Raw genomic sequence first — 17,984 nt, 5'->3', positions numbered from 1 at the left:
TGGATCCAGATATTTACCTAAGCAATTCCCATGAGCAATGGCAGTTTATGTCGTGCAGCAATGCACTGACTCCATCCTGGAAATGACACCAGACCCACACATGACTGCAACGAGTACACTGATGTCGGTTTCTTTCGACTGTCCATGCAAACACAAATCAAAATAATTAACAGTGAGTAGATCTCCAAGTTGTGATCATGGGTAGGTGAGTGAGAAATCTGCGATTAAGTAGAGTATCCACAAGAAAGATTTATTGAAGGTAAGTAACTTCTGATGGATAATTCTACCTGCAGATTCTCCACTTTAACAGGTACAAAGCAGTACATTCCCAAGAGGTAGGTCTCTGGAATGGCTCAGACCAGAAGTTCTACAGAACTTAACAGGCAACATATCCCTCCCACTAGACCTGGCTATCAATGCAGTTGTGCTTTGTAAATGTGTGCACTGATGACTACGTAGCAGCCCGTCAGATGTTCAAGTCAGGCATTTCACGCCAATGCTGTGATGGAAGAGTTGCCCCAGTTGAATGAGTCCACTGAAGGCTGTTTATTAGCCAGTGCACTGCAGAACTTTATGCAGAGGACTTCCCATCTAGAGATCATTCTTTTCATCACTACTTTAGCAGTCTGTGCTCCTTCAAACCTCACAAAGAGCTGATCATACCAAAGAACACCAGGCAGATGATCAGCATAGAAACTTAAGGCTCTTTTGGGATCCACGCAATGTGGCCACTCTTTCTCTTTGGACGGATGAGGTGGAGTAAAGAATGCCGGAAGGATGATAGTTCGACCGATGTGAAACGGCGTCATGGTTGCTGGACAGAGTTGCAATTCACTCATGCGACAAGCTGATGTTACAGCTGTGAGGGAAACTCTTTAGGTTTAAAAGGTACATAGAGCAGGTAGGCATCAGCTCAAATGGGGGGTTAGGACAAAATTAAGGTCCCACTGTGATTTCACTAAGGTCTTGGGTAGAAACATGTAGGTTAGTCCCTCAAAAAACAGGATCACAACAGGTGATCTGAATAACTATGGTTGATCAGCTAACTCTAGAAAGAGCAAAAAGGTGGCAAATAACCTTTAATGGTAGTCAATTCCTTGCGGTGTCGAGAGAGAACACTACCACATAACTTAACTAGGCCTGCAAAGGTTGGAGACACTGAGAAGTACACCAGTTTCCTAGCGTCCAGCATAGACAGCTTTGGTGGATGGATGCCTTGTTGTCGAAATGACTTCTACGACTTTGGGAGGGAGATATAACAGTCAAATGCTGTTGCTTGATCGCCACGCATGGAGGTGAAGATTGTTCAGGTCTGGATGCTGGACTTTGCCCTTTTGTGGAAACAGAAGATCTTCCCGAAGTGGCAGCAAGATCAGAGGATATATGCTCATGGGCAGACGTTCTGGGAACCACACTCTCCCAGCAGTCAGGGCTGCTAATCTAACTTGGGCCTGGTCCTTCCTAATCTTCTTCAGAACTATCTGCAGGAGAGGTAGAGGCAGGAAGGTGTACAGGAGTCCCAAGCTCCAGGACAGTTAAGAAGGCATCTCTGGTGGTGAACAACCTTGGGAACTACAATGAACAGAATCTTGGACACTGCACATTCTTGCAAGTAGTGAACAGATTGTGGCAGGGTTCTCTCCACTGCTAGGAGACAATACTGTGACCTTGATCAATTAGGATAAGCCGACTTACTTCACCCGCCCTGGTGTTTAAATATCCAGCCAGGTAGTGTATGATCAGTGAAATGCAACTCACTCATTTCCAGAGATACAAAGCCTCTTGTAATGGGGACCACAATCCCAACCTATCCTGCTTCTTGCTGTACCACATGCGGTAGTGTTGTTCGTGGAGTCTGCATCCACACCACCTTGGATGGGTGGAAGGCTTTTAGTGCAAAAAGAATCACCCATAACTCCAGCAGAGTGATGTGGAGCCCGGTCTTCACCACAGACAAAAGTCTTCCGATCAGCTCCTCTCCGAAGTGGCCTCCCCAGCCCAGTAACGATGCGTCAATCTCAATCGACCACTCTGGGGCAGGTAGAGAAGACGGTCACTGGACGAATTGCAGTCTAGCATATGCCAATGCAGATATTTTGCAGTCCCCTCAGACAAGTGGATGGAATCCAACTGGTTCCCTGGGTGCTGAGCACACAGACTTCTGATCCCAATGCAGAGCTCGCACATGCCAACTGGAGTGATCCACTAGCAAGATGCAGTAGACCAAAAAGTCTGAGTCATTCTCACGGAGACCCAGGCCAAACGTTGAAACATCTGGATTGGGTTGTGCTTCATTTCCAAGGAACTGGATGTAGTTGGCTGGATCACTGACTTTTACCTCAAAAGGATTAGGGGATCTTTATTGCCTAGGTGGGCTTGGTGTTGCCTCAGCTGGATGAACCTTCTAAAGCCTCGAAAAGTGTGGTACTGTTCGGGATATTGCCTCACGAGCGCTGAAAAGCCAAGGTAGCTGTAGGAGAGTAGGGTCTGCTTTCTATGTTCACCCCCACTTTTTGCTTTTGCTTTACTGGTTTTCGACTTAGATGTGGCTGTGGGCCTGCTAATCAGACCCACAGCCCTGCTGTTCTCTCTCTAAATTAATACTATGTACTTTAGGTGCATAACCCATTTGGATAGGATCACCTTATTGGCCCCTGTACAGTGTACCCTAGGTACCCAGGGCATAGGTGTACCCTAGGCCTACCAGGGGCTGCAGCATGTATTATGCCACCCCTGGCCTGGCCTTCCATTTTGACACAACTGGCTGATCACTCAGCTGGGGCAAGGTCGTGTAATCACCCCTTGCTTAGGTGTAGTATTCCTATACCTAACTTACATATAGACACATGTGTACCCATCAGTCACTCCTATGGCAGGCCTTGACAATCCTGGAGGCAGAGTGCTTGGTAACATGTGAGATGGTGCTCTAGCATGAGCTGAGCCTGTCTGCAGCTTTCGGAACCTTGTCCTTATAGTTGTTCTATGATATAGCCTACCATATACTCTTAAAGTGCCTTATAATCTTAGACGGTTATGGTAACTATGGTTTGGCTTTATCGAAACATGTCGTGTAAGGTGTCTAACACTGTGGAATAATACCCCCATGCCATTTCTGGACATGAGAATATTATTCCCCCCTTCTAGAGGGAAAGACATGTTAAAATCATACTTCAACTGTTAGCCTCTGACCAAAGCCTCAGCATCACAAAATGGATGCTGCTGCCACGACACAAGTCTGACCTCCTGCAGCTGGGAGTGATCCCAGCCAGGGAGGCCTGGACAATAGGTTTCCTGCTTGGGGAGGTGCTAGCACCTCCCCAGACAGCCTTTAATGTATTGGGGCAGGGTGGGCTGAAAGGAATGAGACATGCCTGGGGCACACAAGGTGTTCCTTGCATAGTCCAGTTCAAACCGGCGCTGGGGCACTCCAGCCCCAGCTCTGGCACGAAACTGGACAAAGGGAAGTGGGTGTAACCACCCCCTCCCAGGTCCCACCCATAAGGCGTGACCTAGCAGGTATCCCAGCCCCCCAGATTAGTATAAGAGTGGGAGTTGGGCCTCAAGACTTTAGATTATCCTGAACCTGCAAAACTGAACAAACTCTGGACCTTCGACATTCGACGAAAGAAGAAGACTGAAGAATCTCCCTTGTAGCCAAGGAGTGGCTACCCTGTGCAAACAGGCACCATCAAGAGACTACCCTTTGCTTTGCGACCGTTCTACGAGGAACCGACTGCAGAGCCCGACCAGAGCCTTGACTTCCAGACTTCTCCGACCCTCATCCACATCTGCAGCAGAGCTGAGATCCGTGGAGGCGACGAGCGACGTGGGACCGGCTACCTGGAAAAAGTGGCTAGTAACTTACAGCGCAGCTTCTGAGGTACCCTCGAAGTTGTGCACCGGGGATTGAGAAGCCCCAACCCCAAGCACCATCTGCACCGAAGATCAGCCCCCCACACTCCACGAGTCCTGCGTGGGGCCCTTCAGCATTTTCCTGCTTGCCGCGTCTGTCCGGTTGCTTGCCCGCTGGCTAGTGGCCTTTGTGACGACGCTCCCTGAAATCTTCTGCGCTGGTTTGGCTCCTCCAGACTGGCTCCCGCTTCTCTGCAAAGAAGAAGCACCTCAGACCTTCCTGGTCTTCACCAGAAGCAAGTCCTTCGTTCTTCGTGGGTTCCGCTTGCCAAGGCTTGGTGAGTCCTAGTCCAACTTCGACGCCGCCGACAGCAAGAGCCTTCGTGGGACAGCTCGCCTCCTGGTCCTGGTCGTCCTCGACGCTTCCTGGTCCTCCTGGCTGCAGCGACAAGCTTCACCTTCACCTGCAATCTTCACGACATCGCCTGGTTCCTTCCTGGTTCCACGTGGTCACTGGCTAGTGACCTTGACTCTGTCCCTTCTGCTTGCAGGTTTCTTCTCTTCTTGATCCCAGCCTTGGGATCCACCGGACACTCTTCCCTGACTGCCTGTCAGCATCTTTCTTCAGGCATCCCTAGGAGTCGACGACGAAAACGACGCATCTTCACCCCTATGCACCCGAAGCCTGTGGGCTAGGTAACTTGGGTACTCCGGTGCTCATCAGGATAGTGACTATCCTAGTGTCTAGTTTTCAAGTCTCAACTTCCTAGCTACTCCGGAAGTGTCCTAAATCTACCGTTTTCTAAACTGTACTATTGCTATTGACTTTTACGCATTACGCGTGAGTGTTTCCACTCTGCATACGAATCCCGTGGGCCTCCCACTTCCTAACTAACGCTAGTGTAGTGTAGCCCCAGCGATTCCCTAGGCCTAGGCCTATTCTATTTCCGTGACAGTGGTTCTTATACCACTTACTTAGTATATGGTTTGCGTGGCCCCTAGGGCCTAACTGTATTACTTACCTGTGTGACTTAATGTATGCATAAATAAGACTGTGTTGTACTTACCTCTAATCTCATAAAGAGTGCTGAGGGTTTGCTTAGAATAAATACACTTTATTTTATATATATATCTGTTGTGGTGTCCTTTCATTTGGTATTCAAGGGATTATATATGGTATCACAGCTGGCTTCACATGCCATTCAGAGTTTAGCCTAAGACTGCTCTTGTCCATGCTACCACTAGGATAGCTGGTCTATAAGGTTGACTTTACAACCAATCACCATAAGGGTATTTGGACTGATATAAGGTGTACACTAGAACTAGTGACATCATACATCAGGCCAACTTCTCACAGTAGCACACTGTGGTTCTGCTATCTTTGAAGGACTCCAGGGCCAAATCAGTTTTGTACCCGAAGAGACAGTTGCCATCAAATGGCCTGTCATCAGTGACGCTTGGAGATAACTGGAGAAGTCCCTAGATCTCACCCAAGCATAGGGGTGAGGCACCACGCTGGTACAGATTGCCATACCCAAGCAATTGGTGGTGTGCAACCCAGCTGCACCATCCCATCTTTTATGATCTGAGCCAAATTGGAGCAAAATTTATTGGGGAACACGGGTAAGATTTCGCTCACCATGTACTATAATGAGTGTGAGTAACGTCCTAAGAGGAAACTGGAGTTGACTAATCTGAGGGGTAGGCTGGCAGATGAGAACGTTCTCTTGCCAAATGCCTCCATATATTTTGACTCCCTATCTGGGAGCGAAATAGAGAAAGTTAGGGTTCAACCTACTTGTGGAAGCTTGTACCACAAAACTCTCAGGGGTGCGGTGCTGGAGGGGGAAAGATGGATCTACCAGAGCACATCTGTGCCATCTGGCAATTTGCCTATCCACAGGAGGGCAGGGTTCAGGTTTGGGTCAGCTGCCATAAGGTATCTGTAAGGAGCTCATTGAATGGGAAGAGCGGTTCTAAAGAAGTCTAAAGAGGTGGCAAAACTTTGGTGAAAAGTTTTTTCCTCTGCTGATGTCAGTTGGGGGGGGGGGGGGTGGATGTCAAGGACTTCCGCAGCCCTCCTGATGACCATGCCTTCATGTCCAACCTCGTGCAGTCATCACACGGCAAAGTCATGTGAGGAACCGAGACAACAAAGACATTCCTGGAGGGAGCCTGTCACCAACCTCTGCATATGCAGGTCCTTCCAGGGTTTGAAGCCTGTAGTTTTGGGAGTAGACCTGTCTCTTGCACTGTAAAAATTGACAAAACTAACTTTTGTTAAAAGACCAAAAATTAGTAAGCTCCAGGTCAGTATTGGAAGGCGCAGAAAGAATTGACATGGAGCCGAGAAACGTTGCCTATCTGTGCACATGGGAATTGCTAAGAAAAAATTCCAGATCCAGTCTGGCGACTAGGGATATTCTGCTGTTAGAAGTATGCATCAGAAGAAACAGATATTTACCTGTAATCCTAGTACTCCTCCTTTACAGGAATCTTCATTATAGTCTTAAACACTGAACTGTCCTGCTCAGAGAAAGGATCTAGGAGCGCTTTAAAAAGATTGTGTATGTGTTACCTAGCTGTTAGGCATCACTTTGTAGCATACAATGCTATAGATTCACTGTTCTGCATACTCCTGACATCTAGTGTAGGGCCTAGATGCTTGCAACGTTTTATTTTGTTGAAGAGGTCGAGTATCGAGATCTGGTGAGACTCCATCCTTGGTCCACAATGCACCAGCAAACTGAATCCATTTCAGATTGTTTTCCAAACAGTGGGGAAAGTGGAGTAAGTAGAGTGCAGTAACGAATAGAGTGTAGTATGCATAATAAAGGGAGTTCAAGGACATGAAAAATATTGGATCATTTTCTTCTTGGGAGGAGGGTGAGTGCATGTGAAGAAAACAAGTTACTTACCTGTAACTTTGGTTCCCCAGTATTGGTAACTTTCATAGATTCTCATGCTTTGTATCATTCCCCGTCGTCGGAATGGGAGCCTCGGTAAACAAAAATATATATATATATATATCAAAACCATAGAAACAAAAGAGAAAAATAGGCCTAGGCCTCATCTCATTTTGTAGTATATCACCCTCTTTGTGTAAAAGAGCCCAAACTTTTGCCAGGACCGATCAGCACAGCCTCACCCCTTGGAACCTTCCTGAGAGAGCTCAGAGCCTCAGATTTTCATAGCCGTTGTGCCAACAGCCACTACCTCAGTAAACCGGCAGAGCTTTCCCAGGGGAGGTGGGTGGGCGCATGAGAATCTATGAAAGTTACCAATACTGGGGAACCAAAGTTACAGGTAAGTAACTTGTTTTCTTACCCCAGTATTGGAACTTTCATAGATTCTCATGCTTTGTATCAGAATAGTAAGCAGTACATCAGAAAAGCACATTTGGAAGACACATGGCCTTACACAACCACCTCAGTGTACATGAAAAAACAATCATTACTGAAACCAAATGTGCTTACCAGGATGGAGGGATTGTAGGGAAAGCTCACCTCTCATTGAAAAAGATTCCGGAGGACTGCTTGACCAACAGCAGCTTCATCTCGTCCCACCGATTCCAGGCAGTGCTTCGTGAAGGTGTGTACACTGCTCCACGTTGCTGCCCTGCAAATGTCCTTGATCGCAACTCCAGCAAAGAGAGCCACTGAAGACGCCATCGCTCTCGTAGAATGAGCCCGGGCCCTTTTATCCAAAGGTTTGCCCGCAGCCTGATGAGTATTGAATTGCACTGGAGATCCACCGGGAAATGCCACTCTTGGGGAGCGGCAACCCCTTCCGTGGTGCACTGTAGGCAATAAATAGCTGTGTAGACTTCCTGAAAGAGCATGTGCGCTCGAGATAGAATTTCAGACATCTCTGGACATCAAAAGAATGCAATGTTCGTTCCGCCTGGGTGGAAGGACGCGGAAAAAAGGAGTTCAAAATTAAGGGTTCATTCAGATGAAACTCCGAAGGCACCTTCGGGATGAATTTTAGGTTGGTTCTCAAAATCAGCACATCCCTCTTGAACTGCAGAAAAGGCTCCACTATAGAGAGAGCCTGGAGTTCACTAACCCTCCTAGCCGAAGTTAATGCCAAGAGAAGGGCTAGTTTCCACGACAGGAACTTCAAGTCCGCCTTGTGAACTGGCTCAAAGGGCGCTTTCATCAGTTGAGCCAGTACTAGGTTAAGCTGCCAGATAGGAGGGGGTGGTCGGACCGGAGGATACATCCGAAATAACCCCTTAAGGAACTGCTTAACAATCCTTGCGGACCATAGAGATGGCCCCGATGTCTTCAGTCGAAAACGGGATATGGCAGCCAGATGTACCTTGACAGAAGAGTGCGCCAGACCTGATTTAGCCAGAGACAGGATGTAAGGCAAAACCTGATGTGGCCGGGAGTTATAAGGATGGAGTTTATTCCTGTGGCACCACAGACAAAATCTCTTCCATTTTGCCCTGTATGTCTTATTAGTGCTTGGCGCCCGCGCCCGAGATAAAACATCCCTGCACTCCCTGGAGAGATTCAGATGACGGAATTCTCTGTGTTCAGGAGCCACGCTGTCAAGTGAAGTGACTTCGGATCCGGATGGAGCACCTGCCCCTGATCTCGCGACAACAGAGATGGAATCAGTGGCAAGCGAATCGGACGATCCTGGGAGAGAAGCAGGAGTTCCGTGAACCAGAACTGCCGCGCCCATGCTGGAGCAATGAGAATCATCTTGCATGGTTCCGCCCTGACCTTCCTGAGAACTCGAGGAATGAGGGGAATGGGAGGAAAGGCGTAGCAAAATGCGGCGAACCAAGCAATCGAAAGGGCATTCCCCAGAGACCCTTGATGGGGAACCTTGCTTGCGTAAAACCGGCACTTGGCGTTCTCCGGGGACGCAAAGAGGTCTATGGTCGGAGTACCCCATCTCTTGAACACTGCCTCCAGCGTGGCTTGATGTAACTCCCACTTGTGAGTCACTTTCGTCTGTCGACTTAGAGCATCCGCTGTGATGTTGAGACACCCTGCTAGGTGCTCGGCTTGCAGAGTGATCTTGTGAGAGATCGCAAAATCCCAGATCGTCTGAGCTTCCTTGGACAGAGTCCGCGACCTTGTTCCCCCTTGCTTGTTGATATAGTGCATGGCCGTCGTGTTGTCTGTCCGGACCAGCACTGCACGATTCTGAAGTCTGGGAAGGAACGCCAGCAAGGTTAAGTGAATGGCCCTCAGCTCCAAGAGATTGATGTGGCGTAGTCTGTCTGCTGGACTCCAGTGACCGCTGACCTGAAGCTCCTGGAGTACAGCTCCCCATCCTTCTAAGGAAGCATCTGTGGTCACCACCATAGGCGAAGGAGGAATCCGAAACGTTAATCCTCCTGCGATGTTCTCCTTCACCAGCCACCACTCGTAGGCTTTGCGCATAGCAGGTGTTATCCACACCTTGTCGTTGAACGACCCTTCTGCCTGGCGCCATTGTTTGTCCAACTCCTCCTGCAGAGGACGCATATGAAGCCCGCAATGCGGTATTAAAGGTATGCAGGATGAGATCGATCCGAGTAAGGACTTGTACCGTCGAACCGATACATATTTCCTGTGCAGCATTTGACGAGCGGAGGCAGTCAGTTTGCGTTGACGCTCCTCCGAAGGACGAGCCGTGCATAGTTTCGTGTCCAGAATAGCCCCAAGGAACTTTCGTGACCTGGAGGGTATTAGCACCGACTTGGACCTGTTGAGCTGAAGACCCAAATGGGCGAACAACCGTATGCAAGTTGAAACGGCCTGAGAAGTCGCCTTGAACGACGGAGCCTTGACGAGCCAGTCGTCCAAGTATGGGAACACTTCCAAGGACTGCTTCCTTAGAAAGGCCGCGACTGGTGCCAGCATCTTCGTGAATATCCGAGGTGCCGACCGAAGGCCAAACGGAAGCACCTTGAACTGGAAATGGCTCTTGCCTACTGTGAAGCGTAGATATTGCCTGTGAGCTGGGTGGATCGGAACGTGGAAGTATGCATCCTCCAAATCCAGGGACGCCAGAAAATCTCCCGGATTGAGTAGCCGTAGAATATCTTGGAGAGTGACCATCCGGAAAGAGAGTTTGATGAGATAGGTGTTGAGCTCCCTTAGGTCTAGTATAGGACGCCATGTATCTTCCGTCTTCCGAACCAGGAAGAACCTGGAATAAAACCCGTTGCCCCTTTGCGAAAGAGGTACGGGCTCTATCGCCCCCTTGATGAAAAGTTGGTGGGCTTCGAGATGCAACAGTCGGAGATGTTTTGATGGACGGGCGTCCGGAGCTCTTGTTGGAGGAAGATCTTGGAACTCCAACGTATGGCCACTCTGAACAATATTTAAGACCCACCGGTCCGATGTTAAAAGAACCCAGCTGTCCAGACAAAAAGAGATCCTGCCCCCAACCGGTGTTCTTGGTAGGGGAGGAACAGTAGTCAGAGCCAGGAGGCCGCTATTGCCTCTTGGCGTTGTCTCGTCCCTGACAATTCTGACGTCCTCTCTGGGACTGACGAGAGAAAGACGCCGAATGACCTTGGCGTTGGCTGGAGTATTGACCTTTATAGGACTGTCCTGATTGTGTGGAATACTGACGTTGGTTTCCTCTGTAAGTAGAAAACCCTCGACCACGTGCTCCTCTGAATGGCACCTTGCGATAATTCAAAGACCCCAAGGACTTAGCTGTGTCCGTGTCCTTTTTTATGCTTTGGAGGGCGTCATCCACATGCTTACCAAAAAGCATCTCCCCGTCAAAGGGAAGGTCCAAGATCTTATTCTGGACCTCCTGGCGAAACCAGGTCGCCTTCAACCAGCCTTGACGGCGCAAGACCGCTGACCCTGCCAAAGCCCTGAAAGCAGTAGAGGCTATGTCCATCGCACAGTCAATGACTTCCGAAGAGCATCTTTCCCCTTCCATGAGAACCTGCTTGGCTTCCTCTTGACTAGACTCTGGTAGCTGGTCCATAAACGGCTCCATGTCGCACCACATCTGGCGGTCGTACCTGCCTAGAATAGCCAAAGAATTAGCCGCACGCACCAACAAGCTGGCCATGGTGGAGAATCTTTTTCCCACATTGTCCAGCCTCCTGCCTTCTTTATCCGGAGGCGTGGTTAACGGAGTGGACGGATTCTTTAACTTGCTCTGCGCGGCCTGAGATATTACGGAATCCGGCTTAGGTTGTCCTAGGAGACATGCAGGACTGCCCTCCGGGGCCTTGTATTTCTTCTCCAGCCGTGGAAGAACCGGGATGACCGTCGCTGGGTTCTGCATCGTCTTAATTCCCTCATCCCAGACATGTTCTATGATGGGAATTGATCTGACCAACTTTCTATATTGTGCTTTAAAGTCATATAGGAAACAGTCCGACTGCTCCACTGTAAGGGGCAGACCAAACCTCTTGGATGCCCGTTCCATCAAATTATGGAAACCACCAATATCTGCTGGAGGCGATATATTTGTCTCCCGGCCCACAGCATCCGGATCCTGCATACCAGTGTCATCAGGATCCCCATCCGGATCCCCTGGATCAGTAAGGGGGATCACATGCCCCTCATCGTCATCATCTGTACCCAAATCTTGTGTGTCTTGATTGGCAGGTTCCGAATATGAAGACTGAGGAACCACTAACGGTACCACCGTTGAAGTGGTACGAGGTATATCCTTAGGCAGAGGTGGCAAGTCCATTGCCATGTCTCGCGGTACCACAGACGTAGAAGGGCGCACCGGTGTGAGGTCTGGGAGTGACGGAAAACGAACTTTATAGTCTTGCAGCATCATTTGCAAATCCGTCACTAAAGCCACTGGCAAGGCTATCATATCCTGCCTCAGAGAGCGGGGATGTACTTCCTGTGAAAAGCTTTGTCGCTCCTCCTGCACCTCTGGACCATCAAACTCCTCAGTATCCGTGTCCTGCTGTTTCACATTCAGGTCTGAAGGGCTGTAGGCGTCCCCATACTGCCCATCCTCTTCCTTCTCCTCCGAGTCATCGAGAAGCATGGATGGTGGCAAAGGCGTGACCCGCCTAGGGGAAGTCATGTCCGGCGTAATTTTTAACCTCTGGATGGCAAATCCCGAATTCTTCGTCGTCGACGGTCCCGTCGACGGAGTCGTTGTCAAAGGGATTCCATGCGTCGACGAACTCGACGATGACATCGTCGACTGAAGGGTAGCCGTCGTCGACGGGGCGAGAATTGTCGTCGACGATGAGGTAGTCGACGATACAGGAATCGTCGTCGACGGTAAGGTCGTCGACGGAGTCTTCTTCTTCGTCGACGGAGCATGTTTCATCGTCGACGGGGAACCCGTCGACGGTCTCGTCGACGAACTCGTCGTCATCAACATCGACGAACTCGTCGTCGTCGTCGATGTGGTCTTCGTCGTCGACACCGCCGTCGAAGACGAGAAAGAAGCCGTCGTAGACGATGAAGTAGATATCGTCGACGGTCCCGTCGACGATCCCATGGCAACAGTCTTAACTATGGAGATCGTCGTCGACGTACCTGCTTTAGCCAGCGTCGACGGGCGCTGCTTCTTCACTGGAACTGTCTGAGGAGTTCCTGCAGCATGTTTCTTCACAGGTTTCTCCTTTTGGGACGGAGGAGAAGATGTTGCAACCTCCTTCTTGTCCCTAAGGGCTACGTCCACACCAGCAGCCCGTCCCTGCCTCTCCTTTACACTTCCGTGAGGAGATTTCATGGGACCAGCCTCCTCAGACCTTTCAGAGATCCCGTGAGGGGCTTTGAGAGGGGGTTCCGCAGAGGTGGAGGGAGATGACCTACCCCTCTTCCTAGATCTCCTGGAGGAGGTGCCAGAAATTGAATCCTCCTTATCCGAAGAGAGAACCTCCGTCCTGGTCTTCAGCTTCTGCAGCCACGTCAGCAACCGACCCTCTCTGTCTCTCAAGGTTTTGGTAGAGAAGGTCCGACAAATTTTACAGTCTGTGGCCTTGTGTTCCGGGTATAGGCAGTAAATGCAGTTTCATGCTTATCTTCCACAAAAAGTCTCTTCTTCCCACAAGAAGCACAAGGTCTGAATAAGGCTTTCTTCTCCTTTTCTGACATAATGTCACAAAAGATGGCAAATAAAGATGTCTAATAGTAAAGTTCTGAGAAACTGAGCAGAGCTCAGTGGAGACTCCCTAGCACAACGTGCGGTAGAAAAATCTGAGGCTCTGAGCTCTCTCAGGAAGGTTCCAAGGGGTGAGGCTGTGCTGATTGGTCCTGGCAAAAGTTTGTGCTCTTTTACACAAAGAGGGTGATATACTACAAAATGAGATGAGGCCTAGGCCTATTCTTCTCTTTTGTTTCTATGGTTATGATATATATATAGATATATATATATATATATATATATATATATATATATTTTTGTTTACCGAGGCTCCCATTCCGACGACGGGGAATGATACAAAGCATGAGAATCTATGAAAGTTCCAATACTGGGGTAATCTAGGGCACTACATGATAGTAACAGATGGTACAGACTGACGTATGTTTGTAGCATGTTTGGCTGTAGATGCACAACCCTTCACAAACTATAAAGCAGACTCTCTAAAACTGTGGCTGGTGAGCACATGATGCAAGACGTTTGAAAAATTGTTCTTATGAAGGCTTGGCAACTAAAGCCTGCTGCTGTGGTAGAACATCTACACAACAATGCTTGAAGGTATGTGGTGAAGCCCATGAAGCTGCAATGCAGATATCCATTAAAGGGACCCTATGAGTAAAAAAGCACAAGTTACTACTTGTGTAACGATATATCTATAAGAGACATTAGTCATAGATTCCTTAACCTTAGAATATCCCCAGGTGTCGGACTGAATCCGGAAAGTGTTGCTAGCAGTACCCTTGCGCGTTAGTAGGCGGTGTCCTGCGGCTCCGCGTCCGTCGCTGGAGTCGTAAGTGCCGAGATGACGTCTCGGAGACTACTTAGGCGCCACCCATGCGCGCTGACGTCAGTTCTGTACACGACTTTAAGCGCCAGGAACGCAGAGCCATGCAAGAAACAGACCACTGGTGCCATGAAACTAGGGCCATGAAAGGGGGATGATCTTAACCCTAGAATCAGTTCGCAGAACGAGGAGGATGGGTGGGGCGGTAAGGAATCTATCACTAACTAATGTCCCTTACAGATATATCGTTACACAAGTAGTAACTTGTGCATCTGAAAGAGACACGTTAGTGATAGATTCCTTACCTTAGAATAGATACCCCAGCAATACCAACCCCGGTGGAGGGTCTGCGAACAGATTACACCAGAAAGTCACGGAGAACAGAACGGCCAAAGAAGCCATCCCGCCGGACTTGACTGTCAAGGCAGTAATGCTTGGTAAACGTGTGCAGCGAGGCCCAAGTAGCTGCCTGACAAATGTCCTGCAAGGGAACGCCGCGTCCCAAGGCAGTAGTGGCTGCAGTAGCCCTGGTCGAATGGGCACGCAGCCCCACAGGAGGATCCTTCTTAGCTAAGGAGTAACATGCTTTGATGCACAGAACGACCCACCGCGAGATGGTCCGTTTGTGCACCGCCCAACCTTTTTTGGCGACCACAGACAACAAAGAGCTGGTCATCCACCCAGAACTGCTTCGTACGCTTCAGATAGAATGCAAGCGCACATTTTGGGTTCAGACGGTGGAGCCTCTCCTCCTCCCTGGATGTATGCAGAGGTGGAAAGGCGGGCAAAGTGATGGTCTGCCCGATGTGGAAGGGCGTGACAACCTTTGGCAAGAAAGGAGGACGAGTCCTTAAAACCACCTTGTCCGGATGAACAGAAAGGAAAGGAGGCTTCGAAGAAAGAGCCTGGAGCTCACTCACTCGTCTGGAAGAGGTGATAGCTACCAGGAAAGCCATCTTGAGAGTGAGAGGACGCAAAGGGCAGTTATGAAGGGGCTCAAAAGGAGCGCACATCAGATATGTCAAGACAAGGTTTAAGTCCCATTGAGGCATTATGAACGGCACGGAAGGAAACGTGTGCGTAATGCCCTTCAAGAAATGGTTAACTGGGGACTTAAAAAGAGAAGGCTGATCTGGATGCCTTAAAAAAGCGGAGATGGCCGAAAGTTAACCTTTGATAGTGCCCAGAGCAGAGCCGTGCTGGGCCAAAGAAAGAAGGAACAGAAGGACTTCAGAAAGGGGGGCAGAAAGGGGATCCACAGCCTTCGCTGTCACCATGCCACAAACTTGTTCCACCTGCAGGCGTATACCGTTTTAGTGAAGGGACGCCTGGCTGCCAGAATGACATCACAGACTTCGGGACGAAGATCAAAAGCTGTCAACTGTCGCCGCTCAATCTCGACGCATGGAGGTGGAGGCTGGACAGGTTCGGGTGGAGGACCGTCCCCTGCTGCTGCGACAGAAGATCCTTCCGAAGAGGCAGTCGGATCGGGGGATCGATCGCCATGCTGAGTAGCTCGGGATACCAGTATCTTCGTGCCCAATCCGGAGCCACAAGGATGGCTTGGGCCCGGTCACGCCGAATCTTCTTCAGCACTCTGGGCAGAAGTGGTATAGGCGGAAAGGCGTACAATAGACAGCAACTCCACTCGCGACGAAAAGCGTCGCCGAGCGAGTGCCGCCTTGGAAATTCCAACACGCAGAACCGATGACATTGCGCGTTCTTTTCGGTGGCGAATAGATCTAACCAAGGCTCTCCCCACTGCTGAAAGAGACCTTGCACCACGTCCGAGTGCAGACGCCATTCGTGATCCATCAAGTACCGGCGGCTGAGTTCGTCCGCCCTGGCGTTCAGAGAACCTGCCAGGTGTTGAACCACCAAGGTAATGCCTTGATGTTCCAGCCATGCCCAGAGGCGCAGAGCCTCCTGACATAGGGTCCAGGACCCCACCCCGCCCTGTTTGTTGCAATGCCACATGGCGGTGGTGTTGTCCGTGAACACCTGCACCACACTTCCCCGGACAGAGGGAAGGAATGCCTTCAGTGCAAGTCGGATCGCCCGCTGCTCCAACAGATTGATATGGAGCCGGGACTCCGCCAGAGACCAGAGGCCTCTGATCTCCACCTCTCCCAAGTGGCCTCCCCATCCCAGAAGGGGCGCATCCATCACCACTGTGTGCTCCGGTTGGGGAAGGGAGAGGGATCTGCCATTGACCCAATCTCGATTAGTGAGCCACCACTGCAATTGTCGTGCAGTGCCCTTTGAGATCCGGACATGATCGGACAGGTTGCCCCGATGCTGCGCCCACTGGAACTTCAAGTCCCACTGCAGAGCCCGCATACGCCATCTGGCATGTGGCACCAGCAGGATGCAGGAGGTCACCAGGCCCAGGAGCCGGAGGATCATCCTGACTGAAACCTAGGATAGAGGCTGAAAGATCGGAATCATAGCCTGAATATCCCGGACTCGCTGCTCGGGAGGATAAACCCGAAACAGCGTCGAATCCAGAACCGCTCCGATGAAAGGGAGCTTCTGAGAGGGACTCGGGTGCGACTTCGGCACGTTGATGGAGAACCCCAGCAAATGCAGGAGGTCGGCCGTAGTCTGAAGGTGGTTGACGACTGCCTGGGGAGAGCCCGCCTTCAGCAATCAGTCGTCGAGGTAAGGGAAGACTGACATCCCCGACCTGCGCAGGTGAGCTGCAACCAGCGCCATCACCTTCGTGAATACCTGAGGGGCGCTGGTAAGGCCGAAGGGGAGTACGGCAAACTGAAAAATGCTCCTGGCCTACCGTGAACCGCAGGTAACGGTGGTGGACCAGCAGGACGGGGATGTGAAAATATGCGTCCTGCAAGTCAAACGCTACCATCCAGTCTCCAGGGTCGAGGGCAGGCAAGATCTGAGCCAGAGTCAGCATTTTGAACTTCTCCTTCCGGAGGAAGCAATTGACGTTCCAGAGGTCCAAAGATGGGACGCAGACCCCCTTAGTCCTTCTTGGGGACCAAAAAGTAGTGGGAACAACAACCACTCTCTACTTCTGGCCAGGAACGCATTCAATGGCCCCCTTGGCCAAGAGGGCCGCAACTTCCTGCTGGAGAGTCGCCAAGTTGTCCCCCGACAAGCGGTGGTATCGAGGTGGCATGGCTGGAGGGGTGGACTGAAAGGGAAGGGAGTAACCCTTGCGGATAATCTGCAACACCCACTTGTCCGATGTGATAGCGTGCCAGTGGGGGGAGGGGATGGCGAATCCTGCCACCTACTGGCATGGGGTGCTCCACAAAGCTCGGATTAGGAAGGTTTGGACGTAGAAGCAGAGGGGGCGGAGGTGGACTGACCCCCCACGCGGATTCCCAGAGCCGCCCCTGCGGAAGCCGCATCCGCGTTTGCGCTGAGGCTGGTTCTGCACAGGCTTGCTGAAGGAACGTGCCTGGGCGCCCCTGCCTTGGCCACGAAAGGAACGAAAACCAGGAGTGGCTGGGCTCTTCGTGGAAAGACCCAAGGACTTGGCTGTGGCCCGCGAGTCCTTAAAACGCTCCAGTGCACTGTCGGCCTTAGCGCCAAACAGGCGAGTGCCATCAAAGGGCATATCCATGAGCGAGCTCTGGACATCGGGCGAGAACCCAGTAGATCGCAACCAGGCGTGGCAAAGCAGCGCCACAGTCGTAGAAATCGCCCTGCCCAACGAGTCAGCGGTGTCCAAACCACACCGAATGGCGAACTTAGCCGCATCCTAACCCTCAGCAACCGCCTGGGAAAGTACAGCATGGACCTCCTCAGGACACTGAGGTAACACCTGAGCATTGGTATCCCACACCGCGTGGGAATAGCAGCCCAATAACCAGGCAGTGTTCACCGACCAAAGCCCCAAGCTGGCCGAAGAGAACAACTGCTTACCGAACTGTTCCAGTTTCTTAGAGTCCTTATCCAGCGGAGCCATGGGAAAGGCACTCTGCGACGTCGAGGCTTGGATGACCAGACTCTCAGGTTTGGGATGAGTGGTCAGAAACGCGGGGTCACCAGGCCCCGGGCGGTGGTGCCTGGCGACATTCTTATCCACAGGGGCCCCCGTGGCCGGCCTCAACCAAGTGCCCAACAGGACGTCGGTGAGGGCGTCGTTGAAGGGAAGCAGGGGCTCCATCGAAGTAGACGCCGTCTGGAGCACCTCAGTGAGGAGATTAGTTTTGAGGGCCACCGTAGGAAGATAAAGGTTGAGGACCTCAGCAGCCCAACGGAGCACCATCGTGTAGGAAGC

At 50.8% G+C, this 17,984-nt stretch overlaps 1 protein-coding gene across 2 annotated transcripts in view; it reads right to left on the bottom strand.

Moving 5' to 3' along the window:
* Nucleotides 1–17,984, bottom strand: part of FXR2 (FMR1 autosomal homolog 2) — a 431,332-nt gene that overhangs the window by 200,237 nt on the left and 213,111 nt on the right. The window lies entirely within an intron of this gene.

Source organism: Triturus cristatus, chromosome 12 (genome assembly GCF_964204655.1).
Source record: "Triturus cristatus chromosome 12, aTriCri1.1, whole genome shotgun sequence".
Classification (NCBI taxonomy): domain Eukaryota; kingdom Metazoa; phylum Chordata; class Amphibia; order Caudata; family Salamandridae; genus Triturus; species Triturus cristatus.
This window is presented reverse-complemented; position numbering and strand designations above follow the sequence as displayed.